At 49.6% G+C, this 22,229-nt stretch overlaps 2 protein-coding genes across 3 annotated transcripts in view; both read right to left on the bottom strand.

Annotated features, from left to right (window-relative positions):
- FAM53B (family with sequence similarity 53 member B) overlaps positions 1 to 22,229 on the bottom strand; it is a 116,732-nt gene that overhangs the window by 81,575 nt on the left and 12,928 nt on the right. The gene's annotated exons all lie outside the window — the stretch shown is intronic.
- The window catches only part of EEF1AKMT2 (EEF1A lysine methyltransferase 2), a 70,903-nt gene continuing 52,980 nt past the window's right edge, over positions 4,307 to 22,229 (bottom strand). Inside the window, exon 7 of the mRNA XM_017497862.2 lies at positions 4,307 to 5,189. The gene's annotated coding sequence lies outside the window, so the exon portion shown is untranslated. The remainder of the gene's footprint in view (positions 5,190 to 22,229) is intronic.

Below are 22,229 nucleotides of genomic sequence, written 5' to 3'. Positions count from 1 at the left end.
TTGGAGTCCAGATCCTCTTCCTGGCCACAGACATCCAAGCAGCCATCCTCTCAAATGTGTTTAAAGGGAAACAAACTAAATTCTATCAACAAGGTCCTGGCTATTTGATGGTCCATCCTTCTGAGGAAGTAAGAGGAGGCCAGTAAGAATGAGACTGTAGAAGTCTATCGCCATGGGAACACATCAGCCCATCCAGACACAGCTCCGCATGAAGCAGGAAGCCAGACGGAGGCAAAGATGGGGCATCCCACCTCTCTCCAGCTCCATCCCCAGCAGAGTCCAGACAAGGAGCCAGGGCTCGGAGAGGCAGCAGAAGCACCAGAAGCGCCTGGGTAACTGGGCGGTCAGCACACACGCCAGGCGTGGAAAGGAGAAGGCAGGTGTGGCACAATGCCTGCCCTGGGGGTCTCAGAAGAGTACAGTGACCCAGGCACCACATTCCAGAGGCAGGCAGAAGGGGACGTGACATTGGACGTGGGTCTTAGACTCTTTCGCACACGGCGGGGGGTGGGGGCGGGGGGTGGGAAAGACACACGGCACTGTAACAGCCCAAGAATGGGGACAACCTAGATGCCTACAAACTGGGGAAATGGCGAAATAAATGATGGTGTTATTATGAAGGAAATACCATGTGGCCTTCAAAACCATTTTAATGAGGCAGTTCAAACTGCGGATATAAAACAATCTCCAAGAAATGCCATAATGTGACAAAGCAAGAAGATTGAGTCCACCAGCCTGAGTGACAGAGTGAGTCTCCACCTCAAAAAAGAAAAAAGAAGGAGTCCACATGGTCCCACACGGCGGGTGCCTTGAGAAGGGCACGGCAGTTCCAGAGAGGAACTGCGACCGGCCCCCTGTGCGGTTTGAATATTCCAGCCCACGCCGGCCCATGGTACTTTTACTTCTTAAAAAACAGGCAAGATTTCATCAGGAAGGGCAGGGCACCCAGGCAGAGGGAAGGGTATAAGCAAGGCGTGGCCACTGGCCCGGACTCGGAGTATGAGAACGATGAGCATGTTGGTGGCTGGCACACAGGGCACACAGAGGGCACAGCAGCAGGATGGGAGCCAGAGACAGACTCAAACCAGACCCAGGGCTCTGAATGCCACACTCAAAGGAGACGTTATCATGCAGCTGCGGGGGCTCCCAAAGGAGGTTAGAAGCTGGAGGTGGCTGCTTTGATCTGTTGGGAGAGCAATTTTTTCTGAACCCTTTGCAACACCTACCACAATCCCTCTCATACCCTAACAGCTACAATACACATCTCTGGAATCAAGCTAAATTACAGCGACATCTGAAATGATCTGGGCACATTCTCAGAATTTGTGAGGCGAATCCAGACCAACACAGCCCAGCACGCTCTGGAATTTCCTGGGATTCCTATGATCGGTGGCCCCAGCCTAGCCAATGTCACTGGGGAATGCCAGGACCAGGCCAGAGACTTACAGTCCGGTCTGCAAACAGGGTCAGGGTCTTTTCAAAGCTTGGGGCGGGGGGTGGGGAGGGAGGGGGCTATGACCATGGAAAAGATAATAACTGGGTGATTCCACAGGGGGCAAAGCCCCCCCAGAGGCCACCTCTGGGGCACAGACCCTGCTGTGGTCTAGTGGGTTTTCTCTTAACCTATATCAAGAAAAACTTCTATCTATTGAGCACCTACTATGTGCCAGGCACTTTACACACATTAGCCACAAGCCAGGTTCAATTAGCCCCATCTTACAGCCATATATAGCAATTCGCCCAGTCCAGGTTCAAAGCTGGGATCTGAACCCTGGTGGGCCAGCACCTAGGTCTGCACTGCCCACCAGTGCCTCGCCTCTCCATCCCCCCAAAAAACCCTTCAAGTGCCCAAACAACTACCAGCAAGAGTTCTTAGCACTTATTCCAGAGAGATTAAGATTTACATTCACACGAAACCCACACACAAATGTTCGTAACAGCTCTTTATCCATAATAGCCAAAACCAGGAAATACTCCAGAGGCCCCTCACTGGGTGAATTAAACAAGCGTGGCAGGGACAGCTGCACTGTGGAATACTACCCACCAATAAAAAGGAACCAACCAGAGACACACGCAGCAACGTGGACAAGCCTCCAGAGACTCGGGCAGGGTCAAAGAGCCAGTCCCCAAAGGCTTACTATTCTAGGAGTCCAATTATGTCCCTTTCTTCAAATGACAAAATTACCGAATGAGCGAAGAGATGAATGGTTGTCAGGGGCTGGGGAGGGGTCGTGGGAGCAGGAGGGAAGCGGATGTGGCTATGAAAAGGCAGCAGGAGGGACCCTTGGAGACGGAGATGTTCTGTGTCTCGACTGTATCTGTGACAATTTTCTGCTTGTGACACTGCATGAGTCTGGCAAGATGTTACCGTTAGGGGGCAGTGAGTAGGGGGTATGTGAGATTTCTCTGTATTACTTCCTGTAACTGCATGAGTGTAAAATGATCTCAACATAAAAAATGTAAATAAACCCCAATCTATGCATTTATCAAAATTCGTAGAACTAAACACCAAAAGACTGGATTATGCGATTTATAAAATTTTAAAACTTTTTTTAAAGCCCACTGATTATATCAGGGAGACCACATGCAAGGGGAGGTGGGGGGAGTGTGTGTGTGCTGTGGAATTTGGCAGCCCTGGTCTTCACCTTCAAATCACTTGGCTTTAGTTTCCTCATCTTTAAAATGAGGGCGAGGCTGGTCACAGTGGCTCACACCAGTAATCCCAGCATTCGAGAAGCTGAGGCGAGAGGACTGCTCGAGGCCAGGAATTCAAGACCCCCCTCTCTACAAAAAGTAAAAACTAAAATAATTAGCCAGGTGTGGAAGTGTATGCTATATTCCCAGCTACTTGGAAGTCTGAGGCAAGACTGCTTGAGCCATAGAGTTTGAGGTTACAAATGAGCTGTGATCATGCTACTGCACTCCAGCCTGGGTGACAGAGGGAGGCCTAATTATTTCTTCTGAAATAATTTCAAAAGAAATAATTAGGCTGGGCTCGGCGGCTCACACCTGTAATCCCAGCACTTTGGGAGACTGAGGTGAGTGGATCACTTGAAGTCAGGAGTTAAAGACCAGACGGGCCAACATGGTGAAACCACATCTCTACTAAAAATACAAAAATCAGCTGGGCGTGGTGGTGCATACCTGTAATACCAGCTACTCAGGAGGCTGAGGCAGGAGAAACACTTGAAATTGACAAGCAGAGACTGCAGTGAGCCAAGACCACACCACTGTACTCCAGCCGGGGCAACAGAGAGATACCCTGTCTCAAAAAATCATCATCATAGGGCCGGGCGCGGTGGCTCAAGCCTGTAATCCCAGCACTTTGGGAGGCCAAGGCGGGTGGATCACGAGGTCAAGAGATCGAGACCATCCTGGTCAACATGGTGAAACCCCGTCTCTACTAAAAATACAAAAAATTAGCTGGGCATGGTGGTGCGTGCCTGTAATCCCAGCTACTCAGGAGGCTGAGGCAGGAGAATTGCCTGAACCCAGGAGGCGGAGGTTGCGGTGAGCCGAGATCGCGCCATTGCACTCCAGCCTGGGTAACATGAGTGAAACTCCGTCTCAAAAAAAAATAATAATAAAAAAATAATAATAAATACAATGGGGAAAACACCTTTGCCCTCGGGCTGCTGATCTAAATAAGAAAATGCATATGAAAGAGCTCAGCAGCCAAGGCCAGGCATTGGTGTCCTTCCCCTCTGCACAAGTAGCCAGCGGGTGGGCGCTTCTCACAGGCCTCGTCCTCACCCCTCTGCAGCAGCTTTCCTTGCCCTGTATTTAGTCTCGTACTGTCACATCCCAGTCCTCAAGTTCACCTCCTGCCTTTCTCCCGTGACTCCCCGGGAAGTGCTCATGAGAGCGGGTCTCCAGCCTGCCTCCACTGGGGCTACCCCGTATCTGCCAAAGGAGGGCTGGGTGAGGGTCTCCACTTGGCTGGCACCCCAACCTGATCATGGGGACACAGTGCTCTGGGTCAACCCCAGGAGCCTCCACTCAGTGACTCATCTTCACCAGGATTTCCACTGAAAAGAGCAAAAGGTAAGGTCAGACTTTCCACTGATCCGTGATCCCACTTCCCTGACTACCTTTATGCTCCCTGGGTACAGACACAGTGGCAGAGGGCCTCTGCCCACCTCCCAAGTCCTCACCCCAAGAGTGCATCTGCCTAAGAACAGCCCCGAACTCGCCAGCATTGTGCCCAAAGCGAGGCCAATGCATGGGAGGGCACACACAGGCCCAGAGCCCATTCCACCCCCACGAGCCCCACACAGCCACACTTCCAGCCACAGCCCTCCACCCTCACCTCCATTCCCATCTCCCTGGGCCTCGACCACAGCTAGGTTCTTCTCAGCTGATCCTCTCACATTCCTATGAATAGGCATTATTGTTGGTAGTGCACATATTTTCCAGATGGGAAGACTGAGGCTCCAAGAAAAGAAATCAAGTAATTTGTCCAACATCCTACAGCCAGCAGGGGCAAGGCCAGCATTCAAATCCAGACCTTCCTCCCCAGGCCGTTCCGTCTCTGACACCACAGAAACAGGGGGACAGCTTTGCTCTCACACAACTGCTTGCTAACACAAACTTTCTTGCTTTTGTTCTACAGTCTTCAATGTGTCTTTATTTGTTTACAGCCCTTGAACACAGCTGTCTGATATCACCGTGGCCGGGGACTCTCAGCTTCCAGCAAGTGGGAGCCCCACCTGCCTCATTCACTTCAAAAGAGGATTGCATGCTAATGAATTAATACCTATGAGAAAGTGCTGCAAACTCCACAATCCTATAGAAATCTTAAGAAGATTAGAGGAGTTTACCAAATGCTCTGTAATGCATTTTGAAAGGCTATCCCTTAAAAGAAACTGACCATACTGAACATCATCAAGACAAACTTTTCCTTCTTCCAGCATCTTTATTTAGCCCGTACTTACTGTTTGCACACGTAAGTTTCACAGTTAATTTTACTGTCTTAAAAACAGGAATCAGATCAAAACCTCAACATGAACTTCGCCAGTGACAGGGATTTTCCTGATGGCTCACGGAAGTCACTGCTCTCAGAGCTTCCATTTCCCCCTCCCATTAAGCAAAGGAAATGGGAGGGAAGAGGCAATTACACATGTCTTCTGCGAAGGCCCTGTGCACTTTTAAACTTTCATAGCTTCAGTTGTTGGTGTGACAAAAGCAACCTGTAGACCGAATCCAGAAGCAAGTGTATGAGCATCTGGGGAAGTCTGCTGCTTGGTGGGTCACGCTGTCTCCTGACAAATTCTGTGACAGCTCAAAAGTGCGAGGAGGGTTCCGAGGGGCACCGAATGCTACAGTCAAGCTTCATCTCCACCAAGACAAAGGGATTTAATCTGCTTGGGGACGCTTCTGCTTGCTGATTTTATATAATAACTAAACCATCTGCATCTAAAGGATAAAAGTTGAAAGCTGCCTAAGAACTTTATCCAGGTCCTCTACTTTCCCAGACTAAGCTGATATTGGAAAGAGAGTCTGGTGTTCCAACCAGAGGACAGGGCCCACAAACGTGCAGCTTCCATACCACAGGGAACGTTTCAACAACTCCCACAGCCCAGGTGCCCGTATCTTCAGGTCCCACTGAGAAGCAACTGACAGACATACCTGCCAGCACCACCTTCCACATACAGAAAAGAAGAGGCAAAGAAAACCTCTTTTGTCAATACTTTGCTAGTTCTATTAGCAAAAAATAACAGGTGACACAGAGCCTACCTTTTAACGTAGCATGAGGAAAATATTAGCCGTAGCAACAGTGCCAGGCCCTGTGCTTACTGCATCCTCAGAGTATCCCTATCAGAGGCAGCTACTGTTATCCCATTTTACGGAGGGGGGAATTAAGGTCTGGGCCCAAGGTCACCCAGTTGTGAACGAGGCACGGACTCGACCCACATCTACTGAACTCCCAAGTCTTTGTATTAATCCCTGGACCCCACTGCTCCAGGAACTGTTTCACTGTAATTATCTGTTAAGTACTTGATTTGTCAGCTAAATGATCAAATGCCAAAGCAGACACTAATTTTGCAATACACACACTCTCTAATACAGCCCATCCCGAGGTGCCCCAGCCAAACGTCAACCTTCTGGAACTGATGTTGAAAGATAGCACGCAGGCTTCCACTGCGGGCAGGAAAAATGGGCAGATGACGAGTATCTCAGAGAGGGTACAAGTGGGACAGGAAGTTGTCACTTTCCATCCTTAACTGCATGGAGGTGCAGCCACACTGAATCACCTGCAGAAGGTGAAGTGTCTCCCAGGAAGCTCAGGGTGCTCCAGGGCCTGCAGGGAGTCACAGTGACTTCTTGCAACCCCAGCTGGAACCTGTATCCAACTGTCCCTCTCTCCCCAGGCCCTGTGCCTCCTGCCTCTGCCTCTGCCACAGCCACCCTGCCCTTCTCTCAAAGTTCATTCCTCAGTTGTTTGTGGGCAGCCCTCTCCCTCCCCTCCGTGTGTGCGGCCTAGGTGTGGACCTCCCTCAGTCATCCTGTGGCCTCAGCACAGAGCCTGCCCGCAGCAGCAGCCTGACTGCTATCTGCCTGCTAAGCCAGTATCACAGCAAGAGCACTGAACTGGAGTCCCAGCTCAGTCCCAGAGGAGCTGCAGGGCCCTGGCTGAGCTACGTTATCTGTGCTCAGCTTTCTGCCTTAGTAACATGTGAGAAGTTATCCTTGTCGTGCCCACCTCAGTTATAAGTTAAGGAGGTAATGCCCCGTAAGGTGGGGGCACTACAAAAATATCCCTAGAAGCACTGAAATCCTTAGGTAGGCACAATTCCTAGCAGAGCATAGGCCCTTATTAAATGCTCATAAATTGGATAAAAACATCTCGCCTTCACAGCTACAGCATTAGCTTCTAGGGGCCAAGAAATGCTTTTGAGTCCTCCGAGTACCTTGCTCCTGCAACTGGGCTGGTGGGCGTTTCAGGGCGAGTGAGACTGGCTGGCTGCAAGCAAGAGGCACCTGCTGTCCTTAGACAGAAAGGGCATCCCCAGCCCTCCCTCATCCCTCTTCTCCACAGGAAGGTACATCCTTGGAGGTGCTTTCCTCAGTGACTGGGGCTAAAGCATATTCCCCAAACTAGTCCTTCAAGTAACCCAAAGGCCGCCAAAGGCCACATTTGGGGAAGGACTGGGAGTCGCACTACACAGCTTGAAAGAGACCTGACCTGTGCCCCTGGCTGAACAAAGTGCCCCAGCCTCCTCTATGTGTCTCCTTAATGGAATGGAAAAAAACAAAACACGGCAAAACAGTAAAATGAGCTGAACCAAATCGGAGCTCTGTTCTCCTGGACTTGTCAGAGACTCTCACAATGCTGTAGGGATTTTCCGCTTTTTAAAGCAAATAACATTTCAAGAGGAGGGGGAGGAATGCCATTCCGCAGGGACATAAAAGTGCTGAGAGCCAAAGCCAATCTGAGCACGGGAATGAGACGGCCATGTCGGTTCTTGAAACCGAAGCCAAGTGCACGCGTGACTTGTCAAGAGTTCATTTATCAGTGAAAAATAACTGACAGACGAGTTTCCTATCAGCACTCCTGTAATTCTTACTACCGTTCATGTCATTTAACCCACCCCACGCTATGAAAGAAGAGCTTGCTATAGACTAGAAATTACCTGACCCCCTCGCGAGGAAGGAGAGGAGGGGCAGGAGGCATGGACAGAGACTCGCCTTACCGAGCGGCCACAGAGCTGATGCTGCCTTCTCCTCCCAGCCAGGGCAAGGGAAAGGACGGGAAGAGAACCAGAGGACAGCGAGGGGACCGCAGCGGGCCCCTGCGACAACCTACCATCACGTTAAGTCACTGGGCCTAAGACGACCATGACCTCTTCTTCAGTCGGACCTGTTTATAAGTGTACTGAATTTACTCAAACCGTGACTAAAAACCAACAGAACAGGGTTTAAAAACACATTTAAAAACAAAAATGGAAAGGCCCAAACAAAAGGCTGTGTGGCCCAGGTGGATGAACAGCAGTCAGGGGACAGGGCTCTGGGCCCAACAGTGCCACTTACCAGCTCTGCCCCGTTTGCCAGGTTAGTTCCCCTCTTGGAGCCTCAGTTCCCTCGCGTGTCAAAGGGATTCTGGGCCAGAGAAGCTCTGTTTCTGACTAGTGAGACTCTCACTGCAGCAGTCACACACCAGCTGTGTGGCTTTAGCCAGGTCTTTATGCCTCTCTGGGCCTCAGTTTCCTCACCTGTCACAGGCAAATAGCAACTCTGGAGAGAGCGTGAAAATCACTAGATTTGAAGGCGCTGAAGGAACTATGAGAAAGGACAGTCAGCTGGTGATGCCTGTCCTGGGGCACCTGCTATGCTGGCTGTTGCAGGCTGGCCTCCCCAGTCCTACTCAGACCTGACCTGCAGTTCAAGGTCCCAGGAAACTGGACAGTAGCAAAGGCCAAATCCTTACTTGCTGCCATCAAGTGCCCTGGCTGTGACCTTCCACATAGCAGAGTCAGGAGCAGAAGGCCACAGAGACATTCCTGCCATGGGCGGGACAGGGGAAGGGGAGGTGGTGTTGCAGAAGCAGCCCCCTCCCCGACATAACCTTGGGGTGAGGATGGGGGTGTACGCATGAATGCATTTTCTGAGCTCAATCCTTCTGCACACAGGGGCATCCTGGTGTCTTTCCATGAAGCTAACAACAACCTGATTTAGAGGAGTTACTGGAGAGCCAGAAGTTAGCCACTGACCAGTTCTGACATCTTCATCTACCTCTCAGAACAAGAATCTCCTTCTCCTTTACAAAATGTTTATGGGCTCTCAGACAGCAACACTCCCCCTCCTGCAGGACAGTCCATCCCCAGCCCAGGCTACACACAGCCTTCCTACCAGGGCAGCTCCAGCCACTCAGCAGGCAGGGAGGAGCATTCCTGTTGGCGTCTACAGCTCGCGCCGAACCCTCAGAGCCACTGCACAGAAGGAAGGTAATCTCTCAGCAGCTGAGCCTGAGAACACAGCTGTGAGGGCCATGATCTCTTTATCTAGGAGGCCTGCAGGCTGGTGGCCCCAACACATTGGACTAAGACAGTATCACACTAGGACATGACAGGTGACCCAAGAGGGTCCCAACATCTCTGTAAGAGCTGCTATAGGCATGAGAGCCACCAGGTTGCCCAGCTGCCACCCACTCCGAGGTCACATCCTAACCTCAGCTCACGCTTCAGGACTCCCCTCACTTCCTGAACAGAGTCATATCTACCAACCTACAGGGTCTGTTGTAGAAATTAATCAGACAGGCTCGTCAATCACATGTTAAGCCTTCCGCCTTCTCCTTTCTCCCCCCACACCACACTGCAAGCGCTACCACACATCCGAGAATGCCGTCATCTGCCAAAACAAAACTGGAGGGACTCTAAGCTGCCAGGCGGGTCTGTCATACAACAAGAACACCCGAGCTCTGTGGCACCTCTCGGGTCAAATGGCCAAAGCTATCTACCTGGCTCCTACCACAGGGGAGGGCTGCGGAGGGCAGGATACACTCTAGTAAGACTATACCCACCACCAGCCACAGCACAATGGCGGGGGAGCCGCTGCATGTGTAACAGCCATCTGTCTACATACAGATCAAAACAGCACCAGAGTCTTGCCTCTTAAGGCAGAGAAAGAGATTCCTGCAAAGAAGGGCTTCGCCGCCAGGCACAGTGGCTCATGCCTATAAACCCTGCACTTTGGCAAGCTGAGGCAGGTGAATTGCTTGAGTCCAAGAGTTCAAGACCAGCCTGGGCAACATGGAGAGATCCCCAACTCTATAAAAAGTTTATAAAATGGCCAGGCATGCTGGCACACACCTGTAGTCCCAGCTACACAGGAGGCTAAGTTGGGAGAATCGCTTGAGCTAGGAAGGTCGAGGCTGCAGTGAGCTCTGAAAGCACCTCTTCGTTCCAGCTTATGTAACAGAAGAAGATCCTGTCTCACAAAAAAAAAAGAAGAAGAAGGGCTTCATGAAGTCCTAATTCAAAGCTAAAGTCCAGGCATTTGTCCTTAAATTACTTAGAAATGGCGACAGTTAATCTAAGAAGTTTGGGAGAACAGCTGCTCAAATGGGTCTGGAGCGCCTTCTTTATTTTTGGCATGCCATAGGGGTGGGGAGCAGGAGAAGAAAGGGGCACCTCATTTGCAAACACTTCCCCCACTTCCTTCTAAGCACCCTGGGTATGACAGTCAGGCCTCCTGACTTAAAAGACCTGGGTGGGGGAGTGTTACAGAGGAAATGACACAGCCAAGCAGATTCACCAGGCTTCAAACTAAACACCTTGGGATGCCAAGGTGAACTCTTACAGGTTTTTCATTACAGATCTAAGCAAGACTCAAAGGACTTTGGAAGAGTTAACCCAACTTCCCAAAATGAGTAATCATCTTCCTCATCAGAAACGACCCAAGCTCCAGAAACAAAGATTCATTCAATTGTCCGTCCGCAGCACACCCCAAAGTGCTTGACAGACTGCCAAGTACACCAGCTGCAGCTGTGGCTGCCACCGTCCCCCTGTGGAACCATCTGAACCAGGCCTGGGTGTACTTCCCTTGCTCTCAGGAAGCTCACTCACTAAGTCAGCAGCAAAACTCTAAAGCCAGGCCTCTGAGCACTTCTCCACGTACCTCCCAAACCAAATGTGGACTGGCCTTCACCTCACTGTGGAAAGGGGTTCCTCCCTGCCGTATCTGGAGGAAGGAGTTCGAAAATGTGCAGGAGAAGGAAGGGTACACATAAAACCACCAACACAGCCAGGCACAGTGGCACTCCAGCCTGGGCCACAAAGGAAGATCCTATCTCAAAACATAGTAATTTTTTAAAAAGTTAACTTAAAAACAAAAAATGAAACCATATCAGACTGAATAACTGGATGGGATCAGACTGGATGAAATTTAACAAGTACTGGTCAGAGGTTGACATTGAACAAAACCAAGTTTCAAGTGTGCTGGATGACTAGTTAACAACAGCATACCGTGGGCCCTGACAAAAGCCTGTGTGACAGGCAATTGTGTTCATTCATTCAACAAACCTTTACCGAGTGATGAGTGACTGCTGGGATGACAGTAGGGTTGAAGACACGAACACACATAAGCCACAGTCCCCACTCCCACAGAGGTGAAACTTATGAACTGATGCATGAGTGAAATGAAAAGTCAATTAAAATGCACTAAAAGGCAGAGTATATTTTAAAAACAAATAGCATGATAAAATAACTGGGCCCTCTAACGTTCAGAAATCTGGGTCAGGTGCGGTAGCTCACACCCGCAATCCCAACACTTTGGGTGGCGGAGGTGGGTGGATGCCTTGAGCTCAGGAGTTGGAGACCAGCCTGGGAAACACGGCAAAACCCCATCTCTACCAAAAATACAAAAAATTAGCTGGGCATGGTAGTGCATGCCGGTGGCCCAGCTATTCGGGAGGTTGGGGTGGGAGGCTCGCTTCAGCCCAGAAGGGGACGTTGCATTGAGTCCAGATCATGCTGCCGCACTCCAGCCTGGGGGACAGAGTAAGAACCCATCTCAAAAAATAAAGTTCAGAAACATACATCACAACCTTCACAGGGTGGGTGCAGAGTCATCCTGCAGTCTCCCTCCCACACGCTGCAGGTCCTCTGCCTGGGCAGACTTGAACTTGCTTCAATTATTAATAAATCAACAACATACTGACTAGAACTGTGATGTTCATAATGCCCAAGTCTAGCAAGTGCCCGGAAGTGGCATCTGCACCCAGAAGGCTTCAGCATACAACGCTGGCCGAGCCACACCGCGGGCCTCAGCTCTGGCTAGCCTTGTCCTGCAGGGCATGGCCTGAAGGTCTGTAACGGAGTCTCCCTGAGCAACGCCCACCACACCCCTGGTGAAACCTTGCTTCCAGAGACCACCTTAGGCCAGGTCTCCTTTTGCAGAAGTTACTTATAGGAGGCAGCAAAAGAATTAAACAGCTTCCCCAAAACTCAGCAGAATCCAATTGAAAAGTCACTTGCCTTTCACTAGGAGGAAGAGGTCAGCTGCTAGAGATGAGCCCAAAACAACCTGCCCGTGTCCTCGTGCAGCTCCATCATCCTTACTCACTCCCTGTGAACCACGTGCACCTCAACCCAAATCAGCCTGCCCTGCAGACTGTCCTGCTAATGAGCAAAATAATACGTATCGTTAGGCACAGCCAAGATAGGAAGTGGCCTAACTGCCTAACAGGAAGGACAGGCTAAATACACACTGCAACACCATGCAAAGGACAAAACGCAGTTTTCCAAAAGGCTACGAGGATATGTGGAAGCTTAAAAAAAAAATTGTTCTCATAGAAGGAAAAAGCAGAACAGAGGAGACTAGAGGCTGGGAAGGGTAGGGGGAAGACAGGGAAGGTCAAGAGGAAGGCGGGAAGAAAAAGCGATTTGTTAAAGAATCTGAAATTACAGCCAGACAGGGGGAGTAAGTTCCACTAGTTCAACTATAGCACTGCAGGATGACCATGGTTAACCACATTACATAATTTCAAATAGTTAGAAGGTAAAGCTTATAATTCTCATAAATAATTAAAGTAAAATAAAATAAAAAAAACAGAAGGAAGATACTGAACATTCCTGACACAAAGAAATGGTCAATGTGTGAGATGCTGGACACGGTTACCCTGAACCGATCACCAAACATTACATGTGTCGCAACATCACCATGTACCACGTGAACAGCTAAAATTATGTGTCGATTTAAATTTTAATTTAAAAAATATTTTAAAAAGGCTTCAGGAGCCCAACATATCCAAATAGGAAAGCATCTTCAGGTCAGGTCCAGCGCTGAGTAGAAAAGCAAAGATCAGGACTGTGGGCAGATTCAGCTCCCATTTGAGTGAAACTAAATAAATAATTGTGCCCATGATACAGAAGTCCTGGAAGGATACAAAAGAAACTTAACACAAAAGCTGTCTTCAGGGAGAAATGGGTAGCCGGGACCAGAGATGAGAGAAGACTCTTCAAGAAACAGCTTTTTGTATGTTTTAAAGTTTGAACCAAACATGGTATTGACTTCCACAAGAAATAGGTAATACTTTCTAAATCAAAAACATAAAAAATAATGTATTTTATATACACGTTTGTGTGTGTGTCTCTATATTCTTGCACATGCATGGAATGTCTTGGAGGACAAATAAGAAAATAGCAACAGGAGCTCCCCCGGGAAGGACGGGGATGAGGAACCTGCTTTTCACTGCTAAGTCTGTATGCATGCATGTATTGCCTGTTCTTCAAACATTCTGCAGTTCTCCGAATACCACATAGTTTCCTGTCCCCAGGCCTCTGCTCACGCTGGTCTCTCAGCCTAGAACCTGCTTCCCCCGCTGCTCCCTGCTGCCCTCTCAGCCTCTAGCCTCTCTACCTCATCTTTTAGACTCAGCTCAGGTGTCACCACCTCCAGGAAGACCTCCACACCCCACACTGAGTCAGTCATACCCTCTGCCCCTGTGCAGAATGCAGAGCTTGAATCACAGGGCCATGAAATGAACCAGAGAGCCGCCAGCCCCATAGACTGTGCGCTTCTGGAGGGCATGAGCCCGGCCTCAGTCCCCTGAGTCCCCAGAACCTGGCACAAAGAGCTGCTCAGGAAATGTCTGCTGAAACAAAGAACACAATCACCACGTTAAGTCAAGTCTCAACTTTCTTGGTGCCAAAAACACTGAAATCGCCCTTGCTTGTGGGGATTTCCGACAGCTAGCAAAGTGGTGTCAACACTCATTCGAAGCACTGCACCTCCCAACCCAGAGGGGACAGGCTCAAAATTGTCTGGGTTCCACAGTGGCAGAGCACAACCAAAAAAACCCAGTGACCAGCACAAAAACTCCTGTGTTTGATCACGCTCACACGTCCGCAGGAACCTGCAAACACTCCTCAGAGCTTCTGCGGGTGGAGGGTGGCCAGCAGCCCTCTCACACCCAATCATGGGAAAACCGACAGCCCAGGGCCCTGCCCTAACAGCTCTGTTTTCTATGTTCTGCTTTTAGAAGAATCTTGCTGCAGTCAGGGCCTGGTGTGAGACAGCATATGCAGGGCTGACCCTGGGCCAGGCAGAGCCTGGACAGCCCAGGCTTCTGCAGAAACCCGTGGGACAGGGAGGGCCAAGGTCCTGGGAGCCTCTACAGAGAGCAAGAAGGGTCAAGGGAAGATTATATACACATGTGATGCTGTGCTCCTTAGAACAGACTTTTACCCAGAAACAGAAAATATTTCTAGGTGGCTGCAGTGGAGCCGGCAAATCTCACGCGCGCCCTGGGTTGTGCTTCTCTTTGGAGAGTATTTCTTCCTGCTAACAGTCTCATCCCAAGTCCAACACATGCCGGGCTGGCTGTGCTAGGGACTGAGGGGAGACAGCAGATAACATACAACTAAGTTCACGCAAACGGCAAGCGTTCAACTAGGTCTCCCACAAGGCATAACATGTCATATGATAATGAAGCCACAAGGACAGAGGAGTGAGCCTGGAATTCCAAGTGGGGAGGCAAAGATCTGGGGTGATTTCCCAGAGGAAGCAGCATGAGGGTTGGGCAGGCATTCCATGCCAGAGATGGGGTGAGCATACGGCTACTAGGATACTGCTAAACGACATGTGTGACACTCTAGCAAGGGGGGGATGGGGTTGGGAGTGGAGGCCCTCTTCCCAGCTTTTGGTGGAAGGAGCCCCAGGAGGCTCAGACAGGTCAGGTGCCACGATGTCTGCCAGTGACAGCACAGGACAGCCACAAGCCGCCACCCTGCTCCCCACCTCCCATCACTCCGCTTCCCTCCACTGCCCAGAGGTCTGCCCTCCCAGAGCTGTCCTGCCTGAATAGCAGGCAAGCAAGCTGAGCTACAAGGGGCACAGGCCGGTGAGTTACTCAGCTGAACAAAGCCAGGTGACCCAGGGGATCCTGACAGGTCGTCCCAAGCCTCCCTCTTTTGTAAATGGCAGCATAAAGGTTGAAAGCTGCAAAACGGTTATTTCCATCTCCCAGTATACCAACAGCCCCTGCCCTGACCCAAGCAGCTCGCCCAGAATGCCAAGACAATACAGTGATTGTGTTCTCCCTTGGGGAATGGGAGTGGCCATACACAGCCCCATACGAGAATGTCACCATCATCTCAGACTCCAGAGTTACAAATATGTGATCAAGGCATGTGCTGGGCACGCGCTTCCCACGTGTTTTCGTGGATATGAAAGCACAAGGGCCAGTGTGCCCAGCTGCCAGGGGCTGGGAGCTGCAGAAGGCAGAGTACCGAGTCAAGGAGAAAACCACACAGAAACGCTCCATTCAGAAGCATGACTGAGTTAGTGTCCCCCAGGTTCTGAGGTGCGAGAGGAGAAATGGGAACACGCCTTGACAAAACAAAACTGAGGAAAACTGCAAAGCCAGTGACCATCCTTCACCTGCCAGGGATTACAGCTGGAGCTAAAGACATAAGACCAGCAGTGATTTCAGGTTCACTCCACAACTAAAACCCAAAAGAGAGGAAACCACCACTAAACCGCTCAGGTGTCATCAGGTAAGGGAAAGAAGGGGCACAGCAGTTAATTCTGGGCATGGTCAAGCACCCCATTTCCCATGGGGACACTGATTTCAGGGCACCTGACAAAGGGCGTCTAGCCTGGGACTGACGGCAGTGAACAGGAAGCCTCTCGAAGCAACCCGAGCACAGGGTGACCTGCTGTCCACGCCGGCTCTGACAACTCAACCCAAACACAGCCTGGCTTTGGTGAAAATGGGTAAAAATCAACCTATCTGGGAAACCAAAACCTCAAAACTCAAAATCACCAAGGCTGCCTCTGTCAGTATCCGGCTTCTAGGGAGAGGGGTGGAGACCGAGATGGACAGAGGATGGTGTCTGTTAGTGAAAGATTTACCTAAAGGTAGGAAATAAATGTGTCTCCAAATATCATGGTGAGAGTCTGAAGACAAGTGTCCATGAAGATGGCTGTATGGAAACAGAACATCTCTGGGAATCTAGGTTCAAGTTCCCAGAAAATAAGAGCAGTGGGAAAATGAAAGACGAGCCTCACACGCCAGGCAGCCAAGACCACACAGACCAACCCACATCCTTGCTGGGGGGAACACTGGGCATCTGGCACCTGCTTCAGCGACATGCACTGGTTTTCCAAGCATGGACCCCAAAGCAGTAGAGAACTGCCTGGGAACTCATTAGAAATGCAAAGTCTCAGTCCCCAATCCCAGATGAACTGAATTACAAACTCTACGAGGAGGACCCAGCAACTGTGTTTAGTAAGCCCTCCAGGTTGAGTTGGGTGGTCCCTAAAGTTTGAAAAACACATTTTCAGTGGATTTGGTACCTAGAACCCTAGTAACTGGGAGGACAGTTTTGCAGATGAGAAAATTGGGATCCATAAAAGTGGAGTTTCTGGCAAAAGCCACAAGGTCAGAATGGGATCGGAAGCCTACTACCCACCCCCAGCACGTCCTCTGGCCAGGCCCTGGAAATCTAAATCTACATCAAGATGATCCTTGTTCTTCTGGAGTTCCAACAGTCCCTAGAATGCAGTGAAGGAGAGCAGCGGCATCATCAGAACCTTAGGGCCCCTTCTCGAGACCCTTGGCCTAGCAGCACCAGAGGCTGAACCAACCACCCAGAATGGATAAAATCAACACACAGGCCCTGACCGGTAGGTGAGAAGGAAGCGGATGCCATGTTTCTGTGGCAAATGAAAAGAGGTGTGAAGGGCTTTCAGGCAATGGATTTCTAAGCTACATTTCTCAAATTCAGCAAACCATTTGAAATAACACTAAGATGCCCAAAGGTTGACTATGCAGCAAAATATGTGTGAGAATCAGAAAGAAACAAAAAGTCACAGGATAGTTGCCACGAGAAGAGAAAAAAACAGGGTTGAGTGAAAAAGATAAATGACAGGAGGGATTCCTATTAGGTTGAAAAAATAGGAAGAGAACACCTCAATTCTTTGAAAAATATTAGGTACCCTCTGGTGAATCTTTGCTTTACTTCCACTTGCTATATTGAGTCTCTGTCAAAAGAATGAGCTAGAAGAATGAGCTGAGATGCATGCTTCGTCTACCCTAGGAAATTTTTGTCTAACACCAGAAGTTATCTGCTTGGTACACAGCAGCTAGAATGCCTGTCGTGAGAATTTAAAAATTAAATCTTTATTTGAAAAAAATCACTTGCAACATCTATTAACATCCAGAAGGCACTTTTTATTTATTTACTTATTTATATTTGGAGACACGGTCTCTCGTTCTGTCACCCAGGCTGGAGGGCAGTGGTACAATATTTTTTTTTTCTTTTTTTTTTTTGAGACGAAGTTTCGCTCTTGTTACCCAGGCTGGAGTGCAATGGCGCGATCTCGGCTCACCGCAACCTCCGCCTCCCGGGTTCAGGCAATTCTCCTGCCCCAGCCTCCTGAGTCGCTGAGATTACAGGCACGCGCCACCATGCCCAGCTAATTTTTTGTATTTTTAGTAGAGACAGGGTTTCACCATGTTGACCAGGATGGTCTCGGTCTCTTGATCTCGTGATCCACCCGCCTCGGCCTCCCACAGTGCTGGGATTACAGGCTTGAGCCACTGCGCCCGGCCGTAGTGGTACAATATTGGCTCACTGCACCCAACTTCTGCCTCCCAGGCTCAAGCGATCTCATACCTCAGCCTCCCAGTAGCTGGGACTACAGTGCGTGCCATAACACCTGGCTGGTTCTTTTATTTTCAGTAGAGATGGGTTTTCTCTATGTTGGCCAGGTTAGTCTCGAATTCCTGGGCTCAGGTGATCTGCTTGCCTCGGCCTCAGGAAGGCACTTTTAGATAAGAAGATTAAACTAGGTGAAGCACCTGAGTGACTGGGGGGTGCAGGGGTACAAAATGAATCCCCAGGTCACCTAGTATCACTGGCCGATCCAGGGGGTAGAAGGGCCCCTGGGCTGAGACTGGCTCCCAAGAGATAAACGACATATTTGTACTTTCAGAGTTCCCACGAGTGCCCTCTCCAAGGAGTGGCTGCTTATCTTTGCAAGTTTCCTAGCAGGTGGAACACAAGGTAGCGGGATTATGGTGGCAATGACCTCGGGCACTGCAAACAGCCTGGCCATTTCTACTAGTCACTGCCATTCACCATGGTTTGCCCTGTGCCAATAACCTGGAGAGCCAGAAAGTCTGAATCTGTCTTCTGAACGTCTTGTCCTCTCCAGGGATCTCAAACTCAAATGCCTTCCAGGGCCAAGAGGGAGGCATACGTGAGAGAAGCATGCTGCATAGGCACCGTGATGTGCAGAGAACATGGCCGGCCCACAGTGGACAGCTCTGGCTACGGCTGTTGTGAATTGTTTGGGAAACAGGACCCAGGCCACTGTTAAAAATCTTCTGGCTTGTTAAGACAAACTGAAAATCAGGACTTCTCTGCACAATCTCCTTTTTATGTTCTCAAGAAATTAAAAAATTTGTAAAGACTCATATGAGCCAAACAAATCATGTCTGAGGACCACATCTGGGCCCCAGACCACCAGAGTGCAACTCTGGTCTAAATGATGCTGATGATTCAAACCCCTGAAAATACCCAAACAACTAAGATTCATCTTGGTTTGAAGATTCCCGTGGACTCGCTTGGCCTTAGCAATCCAGTCACACATTCTCATCAGCACCGCTCCCTGGCTCATTCAGTAAGTTAGCTGCAGGCCTGAAAACGACCAGACAGCTCGGACTGTATGAAATTCCATCCACAACAAAGTAGACCCATAAAACTCCCAGCACAGACAGCAGAGGCCTGCCTTCCCAACCATGGACTTGGTGAGACCGTTGATGTGGTTTGTTCACTCAGCCGGGCCCCAAGGGAGGCTGGGGCACCCATTCCACCGAGCAAACCAACGCATTATCCGGAGTACAGCAGAGTGGGGATCTGCCCTGCCCCCACCAGGAGAGCTCCCTCCTGGCCTCGCCCACGAGGTAGGGTAGGGAAAGAGTTTCCATGCCAAATACTTCTAACACACGCAAGTAAACCCAGCAGATGGAACAGACCATCCTGGATCCCTGACGCCTCCAGACTGCTGGCTATGGTTGGGTCATCGTGAAGAGAACAGCTGCTTCCTCCATCATGACTGCTGCACAGAACAGAGGATTCTGTTTTGATGACTTCTATGCAAGATATAGAAACAAGAGGGGAGTTTCCTGCCTTTTATTTCAAAATAGCTCAGGACAAACGAAGACTTCTTGTACCATAACAGCACATTCAAAGGGAGAGCTTGATGGAGTTGGTTTCCTTGAATGTCACCCCACAGTTAGCAACCTACTGCTCTGCCCACAAGCCATGATAAAAATGTCATCAGGGAGCCATGCAGAGGAGCAAGAAATTTCTCTTTGAAACAGCAGCATGTGCACGACTGGGGACAAAACTAGGTGAGGAGAACCTGGCTTCGGAGCGCAGGGACCTGGATTTCAGGCAGGCTCTAGCCTACCACAAGCCACTCTCTCTCAGGGACACGGCTGAAGCTCAGCTCCTGCCCAGTGAAGTGGGGCTAGTCACCCCCAGCTGGCTGTGCCACAAGCAGATGATGAGAACGTATGCAGGGTGCTTGGCACACAGTAGGTGCTCAGAAAACACCAGCACTCTACATACAATTTCCATTATAAATTTATTTGTGTCAGGGTTCTTCGCGGCACATGCAGTTAGTCTCCCTGAGTGCTGGGACAGCAGTGAGAAACCTGGGGCAGAGCCTAATCTCAAATGATCTCACCACCCTGCTGGCTGAAGAAGGAAGACACAGGAGACCATTCCAGGAGTGGCTGGCTAGAGGCAAGCAGTGTCAAAGGTGGCAGTGGGATGGGAGGGGGACTCGTAATCAAGGCTGGCCGTCCAAGGTTATTCTTTTCTCCCTCTTAAAGCATGTGGGGGAAAAACTGTCCATGTACAGCCTCTTAACACAACTTCCTCCTTAGCAGGCACTTCCTTCAGGCAACTACTCTAGAGCTAAGTTGACCAGGCTTGTGTATCTGGTTTTCCTCTTTTTTTTTTTTTACTCTTGCTCAAGTCCTGAAAATTCCTCCTGGTATCTTATTCTCACATTTTACAAAGGTTTTCATCCTGATTACAGAGGGAGTGGGCATTGTCTAAAGCATGAAGATGCATGCAGACTGTACTCCTATAACCCAACATGGAGAAGCCAGCCATTCCTAACAGGAGCACTAGACTGGACTCCTGACTGTACATTTCAGAGGCTCCAGTGTAGACAGCCTGGACTACAACCAGCCGTGTGGTAACTGACACACTCAGAGCCCATCAGCATGCACGAATGTCGGGGAGATGGGGGCAGCACTGATGCAATTATGCCTGGGTCTAATGAACCGGAGATCTATGCTCTCTATATTTCCCTTCACCCCTCAAAATGACTCTGCCCCTAGTTAGCTTCCAAAGAGATTCCAATTCAGAGCATTTATGCACCAAACAAGACAAGAGCTACAGTTCAGCCCAGCTACACGCTGCTCGACACACGGCATCAGGGTTGGCAGTGGACAGCATTGTAAGGAGTAAGTCAGTGATACCAGCTAGCTGTGGGACCTAGAACTCACCTTCCTTCCTCAGGCCACACAGTAGCCATCATTTTGAAGCAGTTCCTTATCCGATGCCCATGGAAAACATGGTCATTTCATCAGACCATGAATGTCCCATGTCAGCACTGGAGGACCAATGGTATAACCCATCAGGCCCAACTGGCCTAGAACAGAACAGATCTGAATACAGGAAAATGGGGTTTCTGCAGGACCCCATTGTGTTGCATGCAAACACAACATGGGGCACTGGACATGGCAGAGCTGATGAGGCCAACGGTCCCAGTGAACCAGAAGCTGGGGTTACAAGCTGCAGAGGTGCATGGCGGGGGCCTACCAAGGGTCATAGGATTTAGGGATAATCTCTTCACTTCAGGGCCAGGTTCCCTCTGCCACAGCAGACATTCCTCCATCCCCTCAGAGTCAACCAACTAATTTTCAATACTGTGTTTTGGGAGCAGGAACGTCCAGTGTTTTTTCTTTCACCAGAATGCCTCCTCTGCACTGCTGGTTCTCCGAGACTTGGATTCTCCCTGCACCAGGACACAGTCTCGCACGCCCTTACCTGATCGAACACTCTGTGATGACAGCAACGTTCTGGGTCTGTGCTGTCCAAAGTGAGAGGCAACCACTGCATGCGGCTATTAGGCATGTGGCTACTGCCACCAAAGAACTGAAGTCTTCATCTCATTTAGTTTTAGTTAATTTAAACTGCCACATGTGGCTAGAGCTAACATACTGAATAGCTCAGGTCTGGAGTGCAGAGTATTCGTGTGGAGAATAGTTCAGTACATTCTTTTACTGTAGAGAGCCAGGCAATAAATATTTTAGGCTTTGCAGACCCTGTGGTCTGTAAACTCTGCTGCTGTGGTGTGAAGGCAGCCACAGACATTACCTACATAAATGGGTGCGGCTGTGTCCCAATAAAACTTTATTTACAAATGTAGGCAGTGGGCCAGATTTAGTCATCAGGCTATAGTTTGCCAATCCTAAAGCTGGGAGTTCAAACCCCAGAACTACCACACATGAGCTAAATGACCTTGGGCACTTTACCTTACAGAACCTTACATTCTTCATCTATAAAATGGATATAATAATAGTACTCACTTCTCAGGGTGGTTACATGAATTAGCTGAGAAGCCTAACACACAGTGGGCATTCAGAAAGTACTTGATGGACAAATGAAAATAGGAAAGTACTGGGTGCTTAGACTCACACTATCTATTTATTCCTCCTGCTCTGTTAAGTAGGCACTATAATTCCCAGTCCACAGATGAGAAAATCACAGCTTAGAGGAGGGAAGTGGCTGAACCAAAGTCAAAAGCAATCAAGTGGCAGGACTGGAACCCAGGGCCCCTTCAGCCTGGTTCTGTGCCCTGCTCTCACTTCTCTCCGGCTTTTCCAACTGACATCAGCCCTGCCCCACAGTCTGCCCAACTGCCTGGGCTCATTTGTACTACAATGAGAGGCTCCATTTATAAAGGAAATCATTAGAAACACAAAATCAACCTTTTTTGTTTTTTGGTTTTTTTCCTGAGACGGAGTCTCGCTCTGTCGCCAGGCTGGACAGCAGCAGCGCAATCTCAGCTCACTGGAACCTCTGCCTCCCAGGTTCAAGTGATTCTCCTGCCTCAGCCTCCTGAGTAGCTGGGACTACAGTGCCATCACACCCGGCTAATTATTTACATTTTTAGTAGAGATGGGGTTTCACCATGTT

The sequence above is a fragment of the Cebus imitator genome, unplaced genomic scaffold (assembly GCF_001604975.1).
Source record: "Cebus imitator isolate Cc_AM_T3 unplaced genomic scaffold, Cebus_imitator-1.0 Scaffold235, whole genome shotgun sequence".
Lineage (NCBI taxonomy): Eukaryota > Metazoa > Chordata > Mammalia > Primates > Cebidae > Cebus > Cebus imitator.
Note: the sequence above shows the minus strand (reverse complement) of the source record. Positions and strands in the feature narration are given on the sequence as shown.